The following is a 17,697-nucleotide window of genomic DNA, read 5'->3' as shown; positions in this document are numbered from 1 at the left end:
CTAGATACCAGGTCCTTCTCAGCATTGTGTTTGCTTCCAGCAAACTGGAAGAATTGGATTCACTTTTATTTTTTTAAAATTAAAAAAGCTGTGGCGACAGCTGAGGTTGTCTATGACTTTAAGATAGATCTGTTTCAATCTTCTGCAGTACTGAGCTCACCCAAAAGACCAGCCAAACACCCTTTATATCTGGATGAGGTATGAGTCACAGTTTGCTTTACGAATAAAGAAAACTCAAAGTGATTAAGTTAGAACAGAAGCAAAAGCAGTTTCCACCACACTTGCCCATGTCTACTGTGTCCCTTGCTTCCACATTTGGAGTTATGCATCCTGAGCAGTTGTCAGGTCCAAGGGAGATTGTTTTTCCTTCACCTGTGAAGTCTGGCTGCAGGTTCCTGATTTCTTCTGACAGTGTAATGGCTTATTAAAGTGACCTGCAGGTTCTCAGAACTGTGATGGCTTTTTTCATCCTGTGACTGCCATTATTTTGCAGTATGGTGCTTACCCTAAATAGGCTCTGTTGCTCCTCGAGAAAAAAGGTGTGTCCTGTTTGTTTAGGGCTCTGCTTTGCTTTGCCTTCAGAAAGTGACAAAGCCTGCACTGAAACAAGCAGATTATACACATCATCTGTCTCGTGCGATGAAAAGAAGACTGAAGAGGCAAAGGGGCAGAGCAGCTGTTCCCTGGGAAACCATCAGAGCAGAGTTGTAGTGTTTGCAAGGATAGAATTGGGCTGGAGAAGCAACCCTTCTAGTCAGACCTTCCTGTAGGTGAGCAGGAAGCCTTCCTGTGTCCTCCCCAGCCCAAAACACAGCGAGCTTTTTCAACCAGGCTCTCCCTGATGTAGTGTCTGGAGGACCTATTGCGGGAATAAAAATGTTGTTTTTGCAGAGTTACATTGTTTAAAGGTAAGGAACGGGGTATTGAGATATGCTTGCAGTGATAAGAAAATTTAGCAGGCGACCTTGTAAAATGCAGACAACCAGACTCCTTAGCACAATTAGGTGAAAATCACAGTGTTAAGTCAGATAAGTGAAGAAGCATTACCACTTCAAACAGTAAAAGAGTCTAAAGAAATTTGAAATTTAACAGCAACTGAAGGCCATGCATTGTCTGTGAAGCATCAGATAGATTGTGAACCTGGATTACCCACTCGGTGGGGAAACAGGGGAGGGTCCCGTCATCAAAAAGTATATAAACTGTGTTTTGGAACCGGTAGGCGCGCTCCTGGTTGTGGGATGCCCACCATTGCAATCGTGAATAAATTACTGCGTCACTGAGATCCTCGCCTGAGCCTAAGTTATTGGCTACAGAGTGTTTCTCACAATTTGGGGGCTCGTCCAGGATCCAGTCACCTACCGGGGAGCCCCACCGCCGCAGCAGCAGGAAGGCATGCCCCGCTGATTTCAGCGGTCCTGTGCATTGACAGTGGCGGTTCTGCGGAGAGCTGACAGAGGGCCCGAGACTGATGAAAGAGGCAGGATCCATGAAGTAGTGGGGAAGGGAAGAAGGTAGGCACTCCGGGTTTAAGAATTGATCCGGTGACTCTGTGCACAGACCAAGGTAAGAAATATTAAGTATTGCCCTGGGGGGTCGGGTGAGACTCTGTGTGATGTGTGATTGAGAAAGTACGAAGTGAGTGTGGAGTCCTGATCCGCAGTTCCGTAGCTCTGCGAGGGGCGCAGATGGAGTCTGAAAAAGCATGAGATAAGAGAGAGAAAGGAAGAGTCTCGGGAAATTTGGTGTACGGTAAGCCCTTGCACAGGGAAGTGCTTGGCAGTACACCAGGGAAATTGGGTGTGCGGTACCCCTTGCACGGGGAAGTGCTTGGCAGTACACCCCCATTTTCCAGAATCGGAACGTTAGTGTGTGGTACCCTGCAGGAGGGAAATTTCTGTAGCAGCACACTGACAAGGGCTGGGAAAAATGGGAAATATGAGTTCCAGGGGACAGGGAAATATCCCTGGGGCAGTGCCTACCGAAAGTTCCTCCTGAAGAATTATAAGAAATTGGAAAAATAATCTCAAAATTAGAGGAGATGATAAAAGAAAAAAAATGGTTAAATATTGTGTATCAGTCTGGACAAAAGAACCAATTAAGGAAACAGCAGTATTTTGGCCAAAATACGGGTCTGGTGAAAATTCAGGCTTTAAATTTGTGTGTAAACAATAAGATTCCTTTTTTTTTTTTTTTTTTCGGAGGAGGAGCCAAGTTATGCTCCCTATAATCCTAATATTGCACCGGTGGCAGCAGCAGTCGCTCCAGGAAGGGAGACAGGGACTGCAATTAACACTGTCCCTAGAGAAGAGCGTACTCTAGGCCCTGGCAAGAATTAGAACAAGGTAGAAGAGGTACTGAGAATTTTGCCTTCCCTGATACTAACAGTACTAACACTAACTGTGTATCCTCTTAGGTGAACTCCTCCCCCCTCCCCTTACCGGCACAGAGGTTAGGAGTTTTAAGGAGATGAAGTCTTTAATTGAGGACCCCAACAGGCTAGCTGAACTATTAGACCAGTTCCTAGGACTTAACTTATACTTTTGGGGGGGGGAATTACGTATATAAATATATTGTTTACAGGGAAAGAAATGGGAATGATCAGGAGGAGAGCTGCTATACAAGAATGGGAAAGAGCTCATCCTCCGGGACCAGGGGTAATATTGGCAGGGCAGAAATACCCGTTTGCCGACCTGGCTGGAATAATAATAGTGTGCAACACAGAAATCATATGAGAGACTTGGGGTCAGAATGAAAGTACTTGGGGATGAATCCTGAGGACCTGGTATCCCAAGGACTCTTGAAAGTTCATTTTGTAATTAAAGCCTGGCAAGATGCACAGAAAATGCTCCAGAAGGTGGGGGGGATGTAGTGAACAGTCACTGAGGGCCCTCCTACAGGAAGCCCTGAAGGTGTGTGTCAGGAGGGGAGATGAGAAGGAAAAGCAGAGAGTGAAACTAATGGTATTGACAGTGTAGCAGGTAGTCAGGCAGAGGGTTGGGGAAAGAGCAAGAAAATCTTCAGGGGGAGTCAGGGCCAGGATGGAAGAGAGAGGAAGAGAGATGAAGGAATGGCAGGCAAGGAAAGCTACCCGTGTTGCGGGCTGAATCTTAGCAGGGACAGGCTTTGATGGGATGTTTTAAGTGTGGCCAGGCTGGCCACTTCAGGTAGGAATATCCGGAGTGGAAGAAGGAGGAGAGAAGGAAAACGGGATGAAATATGTTATACTGATATGTTGTTTCAGCATCCTGGAGGGAGAAAGGTATGGAATTAAGTTGGCTAATGACTGAGACTTTGGTGAAAGTGCAGGCTGGAGAAAGATAAAAAGAAGCGTTAAAAAGGGTTATTGAAGGTGTTAAAGGTGTGGTATGTAATGTTTGACGGAGCTGTTTTTTGAATGAGTTGGGAAAGTTGAATGAGCAGGGAAAGAGGATGTAGGCATTATCTAAGTAACAGTCTAGAAGTTTTGGTATATTTGCTGTGGTGTTTGGTCAGTTTCCCAAGTATCGAGAAAGGGGGGGGGCGGGGAGGGCAGCCTGCTCCACCAGGGGCCTCTCCACAGGCCACAGGGGGCTTCGGCTCCGGCGCCTGGAGCTCCTCCACCCGCTCCTTCTGTGCTGACTTTGGTGTCTGCGGGGAGGTTTCTCACTCCTCGCTCTCACAGCTGCTGTTGAGCAGCAGGTTTTTGTTTGTTTGTTTGTTTTCGTGGATGTGCTCTCACAGAGGCACGGACTGTGTTGCTCATGGCTTGGCTCTGGGCAGCGGTGGGCCCCTTTGGGGCCGGATGAAATTGTCCCTTATCTACCACGGGGTGGTTTCTGGATTCTCCTCGTGGGGGATGCCACTGCAGCCCCCTCCCTAACCTTGCCATCAAACCCAATACACTGGGGCAGCTAGGTCATTACTGGCCTGTAAAGTATCAGGGATTAAATTAACTAATGAAACCCTAAAAAGTGATGGGGGTAGAAGGGGCTGGGATAACAGTGCCATCTTTGGGGGATACCAAGCTGAGACTAGGGGATAAAATGATCTCTGGGCAATTATTGTATGTACCCAAGGCAGGGACTAACTTGTTGGGAAGGGATTTGATGATGAAATTGGGCATTCAAATAGTAAATTGTTAGACTGGAGTAACAGTGTTATTAATGGAGTGCTCTCAGGCCCTGAGAGCAAAGATATATTCACCTCTGACTGGAAAGACCCTGAAGTGGGGGTGGAAGCAACAATACATATGTACAGTTTTACCTCAGGGGTTTACAGGGCCTCTGATTAATTTGGGCAAAGTTCTAGAACAGATTTTGGAGCAATTCCAACCTCCCAAGGAGGAATTACTGTTACAAAATGGGGATGATTGTTTATTGTCAGGACAGGAGAAAACAGTTGTGAAGGAAGCTACTAACAAGCTATTCAACTTTCTGGGAAAGCAGGGCTTGGGAGTATTGAAAAACAAATTACAATATGTAGAAAGAGAAGTCAGATATTTAAGGCATCTAATGTCTGAGGGAAAATGGAGAATAAATCCAGAGAGGATTCAGGGAATTGTTGAAAACTAAGAAAGAACTAAAGTTTTAAGAGAAAGATTTTTTTAAGGAATCAGGAACCACGAAGTCTGAGGGAAAATGGATACTCCCTGATGGGAGAGAAATGCTGAATAAAGCACCAATGAGGCAAATATTAATTGTTTTACATCAAGAGAGTCATTGGGAGGTGCAAGCAATGTTTGATGTTGTGCTAAGAAAGTATGTCTGTGTAGGAATATACACTTCAGTGAAGCAAATATGCAGAGGATGTACCATATGTCAAAAGGCAAATAAAAAGGTCATTCATAACTCACCTAGAGGGGGACGGGAGCCAGGGATTCGACCTTTCCAAAGTATACAGGTAGACTTTACTGAGTTACCTAAAGCAGGGAGACTTAAGTACTTGTTTGTCCTAATTGACCACGTGACTGGATGGGTGTAAGCTTTTCCCTCTGTATCTGCCACTGCGAACACGGTGGCTAAGGTATCACCGGAGCAAATAGTCCCTAGATATAGGATAGCTGAAAACATTGATTCAGATCAAGGAAGTAATTTCACTTCACAAGTACTGCAAGGGTTAATGCAGGCCTTAGAGATTGAGTGGGATTTTTACACTCCCTGGCACCCCTCCTCTTCTGGGAAGGTAAGGCGAATGAACCAGACTTTAAAGAAACAATTAACTAAATTAGTGTTAGAAACCCAACTTCCTTGGGTAAAATGCTTACCTTTAGCACTCCTACAGGTTCAAACAGCACCAAGAAACGATATAGGAATTTCACCGTATGAGATGCTGTTCGGATTACCCTATCTGGGCAGAAGGGATGAGATACCACAATTCGAAACAAGAGAGTTTTCTCTCTTGTTTCTCTCTCCCAGAACTGTATTCTGGGGTTGTCCTCTTCTTTGTCATCTCTCAGGACCCATGGGAAATTGGGTCCTGATTCAGACCTGGAAAGGATCAACTCCGGCCTGAATGGGAAGGACACTTCCAAGTACTACTAACCACTGAAACAGCCATAGGAACTGCAGAAAAAGGTTGGACTCACTATACTCGAGTGAAGGCATCCGTCGACCCTAGTACCTGGGAAGCTGTTCCTACAGAAGACTTGTTGGAAGCTGAAATCAAAGAGAAAAATCTCACAGTGGACTCTGAGCAGGATAAAAGCTTGCAATTGTAAATTAACCTTTTATTTTAACAGGTAACTAATGAGTGTGACTTGTGATTGAGAGAAAGGACAGACCTATAGTGAATTGAAGTGCTCCCAAGGGGGGTTTGTTATAGTAGTAGTGTACATCTTATTTTTTGTATTGATAATTATTTGGAAACCTAAGGTTTAAAAATAATGACAGGGAAAAATCAATTATTAATTTTGTTTTTAGTGATTGCAGGCCTCAGAGAAACCCACTCAGTGGGGAAACAGGGGAGGGTCCTGTCATCAGAAAGCATATCAACTGTGCTTTGGAACCAGTAGGCGCGCTCCTGCTTGTGAGACGCCCGCCATTGCAATCGCGAATAAATTACTGCTTCACTGAGATCCTCGCCTGAGCCTAAGTTATTGGCTACGGAGTGTTTCTCACACTATGACACTGTCAGTAAACTGGTCTGATTCAGGGTTCTGTTCCCAGATGCAGTGGTCTTCCTGCTGCTGTGAAGTTTGGCACGGCTTCTAGCCTCCTAAGGTTTGGCAGAAGTCTTCTGCACTACTTGATAAAGGCCCATTTTCTAGATTCTCTCTGTTCTTCTCCAAGCATGTGAGATGCACTTGTCAGGTGCTTTAGAAATCTCTGATTCTTTTGTATTACATATCAGTCAACTCTCTGAAGCTTAGCATATGACGTTGTCTTCTGAAGTACACAGGAATCATGCAAAACATAATACTTCATTCCTCTTGTTTTGTGTATGTTGGGTAAGCAAAGTGTGGTTAGGGGATTGTAACGGCTCTTTGGTTACATGGGTTCACAGAGCATGAAAATTGTTTTAACAGCATCCCTGTGGTTTGCACATTCTTTGGAAAACTGTGTGAAGATACAAAACACTGTGTTTAAGTCATCCCTCTATTTCCTACTCTTAGGCACAAGGGAACATCATGTGCATCTGAAGATCTTGGGATCCAAAGAGAAAAAGTGTCAGAGTTCAATATGTTGACGCACAATTATTTAGAAAAATTCCTCCTGTCTTTTACTTTCTTCAAGCAAAAATTAACATCTGCTACCTTTGTTCCTCCTTTGCTATGTCTTTTTTCCTTTTCTTTTCCTTTTCTTTTCCTTTTCTTTTTTCCTTTTCTTTTCCTTTTCTTTTTTCCTTTTCTTTTCCTTTTCTTTTCCTTTTCTTTTCCTTTTCTTTCCTTTTCTTTTCCTTTTCTTTTCTTTTCCTTTTCTTTTCCTTTTCTTTTCCTTTTCTTTTCCTTTTCTTTTCCTTTTCTTTTCCTTTTCTTTTTTCCTTTTCTTTTCCTTTTCTTTTCCTTTTCTTTTCCTTTTCTTTTCCTTTTCTTTTCCTTTTCTTTTCCTTTTCTTTTCCTTTTCTTTTCCTTTTTCTTTTCCTTTTCTTTTCCTTTTCTTTTCCTTTTCTTTTCCTTTTCTTTTCCTTTTCTTTTCCTTTTCTTTTCCTTTTCTTTTCCTTTTCTTTTCCTTTTCTTTTCCTTTTCTTTTCCTTTTCTTTTCCTTTTCTTTTTTCCTTTTCTTTTCCTTTTCTTTTCTTTTCTTTTCCTTTTCTTTTCCTTTTCTTTTCCTTTTCTTTTTTTTCCTTTTCTTTTCCTTTTCTTTTTTTTCCTTTTCTTTTTCCTTTTCTTTTCCTTTTTTTTCCTTTTCTTTTCCTTTTCTTTTCCTTTTTTTCCTTTTCTTTTTCCTTTCCTTTTCCTTTCCTTTCTTTTCCTTTCCTTTTTTCCTTTCTTTTTTCCTTTCCTTTTTCCTTCCTTTTTCCTTCCTTTTTCCTTTCCTTTTTCCTTTCCTTTTTCCTTTCCTTTTTCCTTTCCTTTTTCCTTTCCTTTTCCTTTCCTTTTTTTTCCTTTCCTTTTTTCCTTTCCTTTTCCTTTCCTTTTCCTTTTCCTTTCCTTTCCTTTTCCTTTCCTTTTCCTTTCCTTTCCTTTCCTTTTCCTTTCCTTTTCCTTTCCTTTTCCTTTCCTTTTCCTTTCCTTTTCCTTTCCTTTTCCTTTCCTTTTCCTTTCCTTTTCCTTTCCTTTTCCTTTCCTTTTCCTTTCCTTTTCCTTTCCTTTTCCTTTCCTTTTCCTTTCCTTTTCCTTTCCTTTCCTTTCCTTTTCCTTTTCCTTTCCTTTTCCTTTCCTTTTCCTTTCCTTTTCCTTTCCTTTTCCTTTCCTTTTCCTTTCCTTTTCCTTTCCTTTTCCTTTCCTTTTCCTTTCCTTTTCCTTTCCTTTTCCTTTCCTTTTCCTTTCCTTTTCCTTTCCTTTTCCTTTCCTTTTCCTTCCTCCCCTTCCCTTCCCTTCCCTTCCCTTCCCTTCCCTTCCCTTCCCTTCCCTTCCCTTCCCTTCCCTTCCCTTCCCTTCCCTTCCCTTCCCTTCCCTCCCTCTCCCTCCCCTCCCCTCCCCTCCCCTCCCCTCCCCTCCCCTCCCCTCCCCTCCCCTCCCCTCCCCTCCCCTCCCCTCCCCTCCCCTCTCCTCGAGTCTCTTCGAGTCTCCTCTCCTCGAGTCTCTTCGAGTCTCTCTCCTCGAGTCTCCTCGAGTCTCCTCGAGTCTCCTCTCCTCGAGTCTCCTCGAGTCTCCTCTCCTCGAGTCTTCTCGAGTCTCCTCGAGTCTCCTCTCCGTCTCTTCTCTTTTCTTTCTCTTTTCTTTTCTTGTTTCATTTCATTTAGTTTCTTTTCATTTATTTTTTGTTTCTTTTCTTGTCTTTTCTTTTCTTCTCTTCTTTTCCTTAAAGAAGAGCTCCAAGTCAGTGAAGTAAAAAGCTTGTCACTGAAGTGAAGAAAATGAAATATTTCAGGAGCTGGTAAAATTAATGGTTTTCCTTTCCCAAACAGTGTCAGTTTTCTTGACAAGTATCAGAAAAACTGTAAAAAAAAAAAAAAAAAAAAAAAAAAAAAAAAGGGCCAAACTGGCCATATTGTATCAGGTAACTCTTTTACATCTTGTTTTACTCAGGTTCGACATAACTCCTTTTTACTGTATCTATAAAGAACACAGTTCTGACTTTATGTCTGGAAAAATGGCATGTAAAACAATTAATTAAAAGGATAATATATAAATATAAATAATTATATCTATATCTATATCTATATCTATATCTATATCTATATCTATATATATATAAAACTCCAGAATTTATGGGCTGGGAATATCAGTACTTTGTCATAATCTCTCATTTACATTTTTAAATGATCTGTACCGAAACTCTCACACGTTGCACTCTGTGCACATTGCAAGTCTGGATGCGCTGAACAGCAGCTGCAGGAATGCTAAGATCTTTTGGGGAACAGAGAGGACAGGGAAGGGAAGTGGTGAGGGAAAAGACATTAATTTACTAAAACTTGATTGCTCAGCTTCATTTTTTTTCTTTCCATTGCTTTTCTGAGTGTGGAAGTCATGAAGTGGCTGGCATGTTAAACTAGAGCTAATCTGTAGCTGGGTGAATATTTCTTGTGAACCTTTTGTAACAAAGAAAATATATATATATTTTTTCCCATGAATTCTGTTCCTGCACAAATATCCCGTTTTACTGAAATGTCTCTTTTATTGAGATATTCAGAATTCTTAACCACGAGTCTTTCCCTGGTTAATAAATCTCACCTACAAATATCCTCCTTTTTCTCTAATCCTTATCCTAATCTCTTATCCTCCTTCTCTAAGCTCTCTCACCAGCTTTAACCATGCTGGCATCCCTTCTCCTGACACTAATGATCTTTGTGTTCCAGGTCTGTTTGAGGTGTGCAAATGTAGCTTTTTCCCCAGAGCTGTTCTTTGGGTTTTAATACGCATATGCCACCAACTGACACCATTTCATTTGCACTTGTCTGCTTTCATCACTTGCTCTGCAACATACTCAACCACTGACAATTCCAATGAGCTACTGCAAGAGTAGAAAAGCGCTATTCTGAAATGGCCCTAATTACTCCAAAATGGATGAACCCAGCTCTAGATGAGTCAGAGCTGGCAAAGTGCCCTGTTGAATGAATTAACTTTCTCTAATGGCTGAATATGTAATGACTAGATCTGCTCACTACTCATTTGTCTGAATGTCTTCAGTGGAAATTTTGCATTATTAACATTTTTTAAAGTTTACTTTTAGTGCAGAATATCCTTTCCTTGATTACAATATTTTCTGAATTATCCAGTAGCATCCTGTACATCAGTACTGCATTGGCTAGGGTGGTTGGTAGCAGAAGACTCAGCATATTCATTTTTAATGCACTCATGTTTCTTGTTTTGGGGAACTTGTTTTTGATCCCTCTGCAGCTGCTGGTGCCTAATATTTCTGGAGTTTACCCCAGGCACACCACAGAGCTTTACAAAGGGCATGCTGGAGTATTTCAAATAACCTCTTTAGTGACCCTCTGCTTCTTCGTAATTACTCAGTGCATTGTGAAGTCTATTCCTTTTTAAAACTGGCAGAGGGGAATGGGAAAAGAATTGTAATTAACTGTGAGCCAGAGCGCATAAAAGGTGACATTCTTCAAGACAGATGCACTGCTCCTCTTACAGTTAATCACACAGAATCACAGAATTGTAGGGGTTGGAAGGACCTCGAAAGATCATCGTCCCACTGCCAAAGCAGGTTCCTTAGAGCGGGCTGCCCAGGTAGGCGTCCAGACGGGCCTTGAATATCTCCAGAGAAGGAGACTCCACAACCTCCCTGGACAGCCTGTTCCAGTGCTCCGTCACCCTCACCGTGAAGAAGTTCTTTCGCATGTTGGTGCGGAACTTCCTGTGCTCCATTTTGTGGCCATTACCCCTTGTCCTGTCCCCACAAACCACTGAAAGGAGGTTGGCCAAACCCTCTGTCTCCCACACTTCAGGTATCTATAAACATTGATGAGATCCCCTCTCAGTCTTCTTTTCTCCAGGCTGAACAGGCCCAGGTCTCTCAGCCTTTCTTCATAGGGAAGATGCTCCAGGCCCCGTATCATCTTTGTGGCCCTCCGCTGGACTCTTTCCAGGAGATCCTTGTCTTTTTTGTACTGGGGAGCCCAGAACTGGACACACTACTCCAGGTGAGGCCTGACCAGGGCAGAGCAGAGGGGGAGGATCACCTCCCTTGACCTGCTGGCCACACTCCTTTTAATGCATGCCAGGATCCCATTGGCCCTCTTGGCCATGAGGGCACACTGCTGGCTCATGGTCAACCTGTCATCCACCAGGACCCCGAGGTCCTTCTCCTCAGAGCTCCTCTCCAGCAGGTCGTCCCCCAGCCTGTACTGATATGTCCGGTTGTTCCTTCCCAGGTGCAGGACTCTACACTTGCTCTTATTAAACCTCATTTGATTTCTTCCTGCCCGTCTCTCCAGCCGGTCCAGGTCTCGCTGAATGGCAGCACAGCCTTCTGGTGTGTCAGCCACTCCTCCCAGCTTTGTGTCATCAGGTGAAAGATGACCTCATTTAAAAAGAAAAAAAAAATGAAAAAAATTATTAACCTGGCTTTAGCAGATTAGCAAGATCAGCTCTATGAATATTGTTGCAGGAAAAAAACAGGAACGAGAGATGCAAGACAACCATTTTCAGGAGCAATTTGAAGCTAAGCTGGCTTAAATTGTGTAACCTTGAACTAATTTAGCTTCTTGGACATTATATGTTCAGGCCTGAGATAATATTTCTCTGACTGTAAATTTGTGGGTGGGATTTAGTCTTGAGATACAATGGATAATCATGTCCAGGATTCGGGTTTAACAATGGCAACAGGATAGTGTTCAGTGTAAACCCATGATCTGTTATTTATGCAATGTAAAAATACCCTTATCCTCATTTTCAAGAAATGTTTCTCTCTTGATTTTGCTGGCACTTATCAAATGCTTAGTCATTTTAGAGAGTAAAACACAGTTTTAAAAGCTGTTACTGTATGCTAGGGAACCTGCATATGCTAAGATGGCAATGAAATCATTGGTGATTGGAAATTCATCATAGAATCATAAAATACTTCGGGCTGACTGGCAACTCTGGAGGTCTACTTCTTCCAGCTCCCTCACTGAAGAATTGGTAAGTCCAAAGGTCCTTTAGTTGCATCATTTTTTTTTTTCACTCACTAGTTGTTATAAATTAATTAGTTTCTTACAAGTCTATTGCTGCTTTAAGGAAGTGAAATGAAAGCTCAGTTTTCAGTTCCCACATGACTCCAGTCATATGACACACTTCTGGTCCAAGGACCATTCTCTATAGGCAACCCAGGACAAACATCCTCTGTGGAAGTGTCCCATGAGCTGAGTGACAGGCATATTGTAAAAATGACTGGAGAGGGAGCCCCTGATAACCAACTGCTCCTCCACAAAGTCTCTGTAAAGCATTGAGAGAGAGAGATTGGGGGTTTCTTTTTACATTAGGTCTTCAGAAGTTCTGTTTTCATTCCTGCTACAGTAGTGCAATCTGATGTCTACTTACTGCAGGACACTGCAATTCACAAGCCTGTTTGGTAAAGTTTCCTTTGGAATGGCTTTCTTCTCAGCCTCAGAACAAACCAAAGTGGAGATTACTGGTAACACTGTCTCACAACAACAAACTAACACAATGCCAGTTCTCCTTCTCTCGATTCAGGTGGGTTGTCCTATTCTGAGGGAAGAAGGACTGAAAACTGACTCCATCCTGTTCTGGTGGGACATTTTATTTGATAAGACGAAAACCTCATATCTGATCTATTTTAAATGACCTTTGACTTCTCTATTATCTAGGGTATGAGAAGGCAGACATTTTTCCAGATCTGATTTTATTTTTATTGTAGAAAAATTTCTTTTACTTTTTAATTGAAAAACTTTAAAGATCACATATTTATTTGCATGCAGTATTGTGACTTTGGTTGCTTCTCAGTTCTGTGGGAAAATAGTAAGGTTTCCCTTAGTCTTAACATGAAGACTCTGGATAGAAACTTCACAGACCTTCTAAGACATATTTTTTCAGCAGTCTTTTCTAATAGAAATAATTCCTGTTAAACTTCATATTGCAGGCAATTTTAACAGATTCTTGATTTGAAGTCTCCTTTTACATTGATTTTGTTCTGTCTCTTCATTGTACCTGTATCACCTGTCTCATGATGCGAGGAATTTTTTGAGACGTTTTGATTTGTTTGTTAACACAACTCCTCCAATATACTAGCTAGTGTCAAATTGAATCTTGTGCTATTCTGTTAAGAACGTCCATATTTACATTAATAGGAACATTTATTTATTTATTTATTTATTTTCTGGAATTACAGCTGCAAAGGCATATAAGATAGGATATGCTATCATATTGTATAGGATATGCTATCCTACTGTAGGATAGGGTTTATTCTCCTGAATCCCACATTCAAAGAAACCAGTAAGTTTCTACTTAAATACCTACACAAGAGTAAATCAAAAGACACTTAAGAGAAAAAATAATACAATGTTAAATTCTCTAAGAGGTTAAGTCACAGTCTGTCTCTAACAGGGAACTCTAAATACCTTATTACAAACAAATATAGTTAAGAAAATGTGGAAGAGTTGGACAGTTAAATTTGTAAAACAATTTGTTTCGCGTACAGTAAAAAATAATAAATTAAAAGCATTTTGATTTCTGTTCCTCTAACAGTGTAGCAAAGATATCCGATTTGTTTTCTATGAGGGTGAAACTTCAAAGGGATTCTACAGGCTTTGAACCCTCACATACTCAGCTTCTTTCTAAGGAGTCCTGACAGAGCTGCTTGGGCTGGGGTTACTTTTTGGCTTTTTGTCACTGGAACAGCTTGAAATTTCTGGAAAATTAGAGAGGTAACTGGCACAGAAAATCTCCACCTTTTGATCTTTGCTTACATCTCAATGACTTGTTCATCCAACCTTAAATTTCAACTTAAAATGTTGAAGTCAAAGAGAACGAAAAACTTTCTGCAAAAAATGTTTGAAATTCATGCAGTGCAAAGCAGTCTTGCTTTGCTTAGTTCTCTTAAATATTATATAGTGGTTTTACACTGATGGGCAGCTAAGCACTAGTATGCCATTCTCTCACACCCTCTCCTCAAAATATAGGGAGAAAATATGATGAAAAAAACTCATGTGTTGAGATAAGAACAGGGGAGATCACTCAACAGTTACCATCAAAGGCAGAACAGACTCAGCATAGGAAGTTTAATGTAATTTATTGCCTATCACTAGCAGACTAGAACAGGGAGAAACTAAACACAAGCTAGAAACACCTTTCCCCCATTAACCCTCTCCTACTTCCTCCCCCTGAGCAGCACAGGGGAATGGGGAATGGGGGCTGTGGTCAGTCCCTGACACTTCATCTGTGCCACTCCTTCATGATCACTCCCTGCCCCTGCTCCCCGTGGGGTCCCTCCCACAGGCTGCCGTCCTTCCCGAACTGAGCCTGCGGGGGCTGCCCACAGGCAGCAGCTCTTCAGGAACTGCTCCCACACGGCTCCGTACCACGGGGTCCATCCATCCCCCAGGAGCAAACTGCTCCAGCACGGGTCCCCCACGGGTGGGCGGCAGCTCCCCCCAGACCCCCTGCTCCTGCGTGGGCTCCTCTCCACGGGCTGCAGCTCCGGCCCGGGGCCTGCTCCTGCGGGGGCTCTCCATGGGCCGCAGCCTCCTCCAGGCCACATCCACCTGCTCCACCGGGGGCTCCTCCACGGGCTGCAGCGTGGAGATCTGCTCCGTGTGGGACCCATGGGTGCAGGGGGACAGCCTGCTCCACCAGGGGCCTCTCCACAGGCCTCAGGGGAACTGCTGCTGCGTGCCTGGAGCACCTCCTGCCCTCCTTCTGCACCGACCTTGGGGGCTGCAGGGCTGCTTCTCTCACATGTCCTCTGTCCCAGCTGCTCCTTTGCAGCAGCTTTTCTTTTTCTTAAACACACTCTCCTAGAAGTACAGTGTTTGTCCATTTTGGAGCCATCTGGAGTTGGCTCCTCTCTCATGTGGGGCAGCTGCTGGGCTCTGCTCACAGAGGCCACCCCTGCAGCCTTTTCCTACCAAACCCTTGCCACACGAACCCCATACATACATTCATACTCTATGAAGTATCAGGCCTCAACTCAGTAGAAAATCAGGTCTTGACACTGCTACTGTGAGAACCCTGTGGTACCAGATCAGTATCACAGGGACGAAGCTGGTCCCTGTCACGATCTTTATTGCCAAGGAGTTTGTCATATTTCTGTGGACATTTAATTGATCCTTCAAGGACGCTCAATGAACAGTGAAGTGTATGTAAAAGTTTCTGACTTGTAAATTATATCCAATGTTTCCCTTAAATGCCTTAGTTGCCTTAGGGGACTAAGAAACCACTTCCATTTCAATGCCTGACAAAAACAATCGTAACGTGGAAAAAAGAAGACTGTGAACTGGTGCAAAGAAGAGAATAACATTGCAGTTCTGGTTCCTGTCCTTACAGTTGTGTGGAATATCCAGTAATGTGCAGAATGACAAAATGCTGCTCTCTGGTGAAAAACTGAAGTGCTATATACTCATATTTCAGCAAAAGAGAAGACAGAAACTTTCTATAACAATTTCCATACCTGAAACCTTTTTGCTGCACCATGCAAGATACACTAGTGTAGCTAGTTACTTGCCTGGCACCCTATTTGGTCTATTATTGTGATGGAGAACTATTATATTTCCATAAGAAAGGGCTGTCAGTTTACTCACAGACATTTTGAGTTCAATGCTTACTGCCAATTCCCATCAATAACACATATAAGTGTGTACCCCCCACTCCAAGAGTCAGCAACTGCAATGCACATGTCAGAGTTCTTTCAAACAACCAGGAAGGAAAGGAACTAACACACCCACCTGGCATAAATTAAACCTGCCAATAGGTGAACTGAACTCATATTTCTAGTTGTATACAAAAATTTTGTTTCCTTTTAAATAAAATTTGAGCAGTTATTCTTGGAATCGCTAGCAGCACTTCATGAAAGATGCACCCTTACAGTATTATAGTAAAGATCAGTTGTCTGAGATCTATCAGGGGCTTTGACATCATTTCCACTAGTTTTAGAAAGTAAGCCATTGACCGTAGGGGAGGAAGGTCGTCCAGTCTGTGACTGGGAAATGTGTCCCACTGCTGAGAGCCAGCCAAAGGCTTGTACATTAAATCCTAAATCCCTACTTCAACATTGGATTCTTGATTCATGTTCAAGAGAGCTAAATATGAGTTCAAGTACAACACACATGATATGTTTACTGCCTTGCTTCAGAGGCATATACTTAAATGCTTTGTTTAGTAGGGCTTACAGGAATAATGTGCAAATACATTTCTGAGGGTTAGAGGTATAACCCCAGGATCAAAGTTAAGGACTTTCTCATAGCTTACACTAAATTTTATTCACTGTATGTCAGGCCATTTGCAGAGCAATTCCAAATCCTTACAAAATCTGTCTGCTGCTGTATTAGGATTCAGCATTTCACTTTCTCCTGCAACATTCCATGGAACTTACCTACAAAGAATAGAACAACAAGGGCTTCATTTCTTGACCCCTTTGAGACCTATTTTAACACCTTTTCCAATTGGAGGAAGTCATTCAGTACCATGGTATGTCCTATTTTGTGAGCTGTTACCTTACCCAGACTATTAACTGGTATCCTTACTACCAAATGTTGTACAGAATCTTGGCATAAAGTTAAACTTCATAAAATTCAGGTACTATGTGCTATTACAATACTGTCTCAGTATTGGCAGGGATGTAATTTTCTGTATTTTATTTAAATCTATTCCTGAGGTTTTGTTTAAACCCTACCCAAAGAACTGCATTCCAAATCACAGCAAATGTTTTTTTCTTAAGGTGTTAAGATAAGGCTTTGAGCAACAGTGTCTAATTTGGCCCTTCTTCATGTGAGCATTTAGACTCCAAAAGTCCCTTCTGACCCCTACTATTGTACAGATCTCTAAATTTACTTTTTAAACTCCAATTGGGTGCATATATAGGAGGTAGGAATAACAGCTTCACAGTCCTTTTGAAGGGTTAGCTGTGGGTGACAGAACTAGGCACACACTCCCTAAGCTCTGCAACTCACTTTAAGAGCAGGTATGTGTTAGTTGGTACAGTTCCAAGCAGGGTGCAAGATGCACTGCTCAAAAATAGTCCTTTCAAAGATGATTCTCTCACACTGGGGGGGAAGTGCCTTCCCCAGGGTAATGCTGAGTAAAGGGGAGGTGTTGATAATTGTGGTTTTTGATGATTGTACCAAAGCTTTTCTTTCACTGACTCTCCGTTTAACTTATCAAGGTAAACAGAAAGCTTCATCAATTTTGAAATTCTTTCATTTTCATGACACATTTAACATATTGCGGGGGGGGGGGGGAAGGATAAAAAAATATGTCATCTTTTATAAATTTTGAGGGATATATCACCTTCTGGAAATAGTTGCTGTGGGATCATTCAGGTTAGTGAAACCTTTTTAGAGTTAAATACCCTTTCCACTAAGCTATTCCAGAGACAGGTGCAGTGGTCAGAGAGAGCTGGCAGGGCTCTGGGAAGACAAGGTCCAGGCCAGGGTGGCTGCTGGAAGCCCTGACACTGGCAGGGGAGGGCGTGGGCAGTGGTACTGCGGTAGCCCCAGTGGGCGTGCATAGGCACAATGCTGGTGCTGGCTGGAGTGCTGTGGGGGGCGGGACTGCTGTGGGGCTGGACAGGCTTCCCTGGGGTGAGCCTTTCACTGAGCAACAGGCCATGACGTCACCAAGTGATGGCTGGAGTCATGGCCCTCACTGCTCATATTGGGGCATTAGCAAAGCCAGTCCCGGCCTGGCTCATGCCTGGATTCCTGCTGAGGGTGTGTGCGAGGCTTGGAGTGCTGAGCAAGGATTTGGTCAGGCCACACTGTGGGGCCACCAGCAGCTGCTCTCGGTGCCGGTCCCCGCAGCCAGTGCCCATGTTTAACCGGCCCTGCCTGGCTCAGGCAGCCGGGGCCCCATGGGGCGCGCTCGCAGAAGCGCAGGTGAACTGTGCGGGGACATGTGCCCAGGGGCAGCAGGGGGGGGACACAGGACAGCCCAGCCACAGGGCTGGTGCTGGGGGATTTCCTGCTGAGGGGCCGGAGCACTGCCGCTGACCGCCCTGGCACAGCCACTGGGCT

General features: G+C 43.2%; 1 long non-coding RNA gene across 8 annotated transcripts in view; it reads left to right on the top strand.

Annotated features, from left to right (window-relative positions):
* Positions 1–646: 646 nt before the first annotated feature.
* Positions 647–17,697, top strand: part of LOC125181669 (uncharacterized) — a 90,385-nt gene continuing 73,334 nt past the window's right edge. The window contains exon 1 of one of the 8 annotated variants that reach the window (XR_010827585.1): positions 647–1,563. This is a non-coding gene — a long non-coding RNA (uncharacterized lncRNA). The remainder of the gene's footprint in view (positions 1,564–17,697) is intronic. The other 7 variants (XR_010827586.1, XR_010827584.1, XR_010827580.1 and 4 more) reach the window with 7 other exon arrangements.

Source organism: Anser cygnoides, chromosome Z (assembly GCF_040182565.1).
Source record: "Anser cygnoides isolate HZ-2024a breed goose chromosome Z, Taihu_goose_T2T_genome, whole genome shotgun sequence".
NCBI classification, from domain to species: Eukaryota; Metazoa; Chordata; class Aves; order Anseriformes; family Anatidae; genus Anser; species Anser cygnoides.
This window is presented reverse-complemented; position numbering and strand designations above follow the sequence as displayed.